Raw genomic sequence first — 1,768 nt, forward strand, 5'->3', positions numbered from 1 at the left:
TATATGAAATTTGAAAGATGGTAATGATGATCCTATATGTGAGACAGCAAAAGAGACACGATGTAAAGAACAGACTTTTGGACTCTGTGGGAGAAGGCGAGGGTGGGATGATTTGAGAGAATAGCATTGAAACATGTATATTATCATATGTGAAATAGATCGCCAGTCCAGGTTCGATGCATGAGACAGGGTGCTCAGGGCTGGTGCACTGGGTGACCCTGTGGGATGGGATGGGGAGGGAGGAGGTGGGGGGGAGGGTTCAGGATGGGGAACACATGTACACCCATGGCTGATTCATGTGAATGTATGGCAAAACCACCACAATATTGTAAAGTAATTAGCCTCCAATTAAAATAAAAAAAATGCTACAACATGTGTGTAGGAAGCATATACATTTATGGGTAGTTAGCAATGTTTAATTTTTATTCCTTTTTAACAGATTAGTTTAGCAAAATATTTTTCAAAGTTTTAAACTGTGTATATAAAATATTGTCATGCCCCTAAATGCCTTTTTTTGGAAGTTCTCTGAAGGTTAGTAATTTGTCACATATTTACCCATTATATTTTATTATGATTTTATCCTTTCCCACTAGTCAGTTTTAAACACTTAAAAGGAACACTTTAATAGTGTACTAATTATTTTGCTAGGAAATGGATAATTCAGAGATTGCCATAGCAGAATGACATTAAAATCCGAGTCATTAAAAAAAAAAAAATCACCTTTTTAGAACTGTCGTTTTGTCAAGCAGACCCATAAAACTTGCACCACAGTTACACGCATAACAGGAGGAAGAGGGGAAAGAGAAGAGAAAAGGAAAGGAGTTTCAAGTTTTTCTTTTCTTCATATCAGCTGTAAATAGTGACACTTGCCCTGCCCACTTCACAGGATGGTTCTAAGGCTCAAATAAAAGAAAATGTGAACTTCAGTGAAAAGTTATTGTAATTGTAAAGGACTTATTAATGTCATTCCCCTTGTAAATGTGCTGTGTTCCACCTGCCTTGAAGGAATAATGCCACTGGTCCCGCTAATGCGTGTAGAGGTTGCTAATGTCTTACAGAGATTTGATTTAAAGAGAGACCAATTATGTCTAGCTCCACACTTTGCAGGGAGCGAACTCTCTCTCTCTTTTTTTCCTTTGGGGACAGCATCTCTTCACAAGTCTTGACCTCAGTGGAGACTGAATGAGAAAATGCACAGGCTGACATTGACTTTGAAATATCTGACAGGACACAGGGCTGAAAGCATCTATCAATAATTCATTTCAGGTTATGGGGTAGCACAGGATCCCCACTGGTTTTAAAGCCATTAATTGGTTGTTAGACTCCATTAAGTCACTATGGATGTGAAAAGCGTGTCTGAAGTTTTAAAAGACACACATAATAAAGGCAGGTCATTTTTTATTTCTCTCTCTCTTGTTTTTTTTTTTTCCTTGCACAACTGGTATGACTTCTTTGCCAGTGGGGGGAAAGAAAAGCCTAGGTCAAAAGGGGCTGAAAATTGAAAATTGACAGTTATGTGTCTTTGGACTTTGCATATAAGACCCAATAAAATGTGGCAAGTCTCTCTCAAACCATTGCCTTTTCTCTTCAAAACATACTTTTTTCTTGAATGTTAGTTTCCTGACAGTTGCGTCCTAATTTTGTCATGAATATTATTGGCAGATGTTTTCTTAAAAGTGTGTGTTTTAAAGACCAAAAGGAACTCATAGGTTCAAAGTCAATATCCCCCCCCCCCCCAAATAAAATAGTTTTGCTGAAAATCACCTAT

Source organism: Muntiacus reevesi, chromosome 15 (genome assembly GCF_963930625.1).
Source record: "Muntiacus reevesi chromosome 15, mMunRee1.1, whole genome shotgun sequence".
Taxonomy (NCBI): Eukaryota; Metazoa; Chordata; class Mammalia; order Artiodactyla; family Cervidae; genus Muntiacus; species Muntiacus reevesi.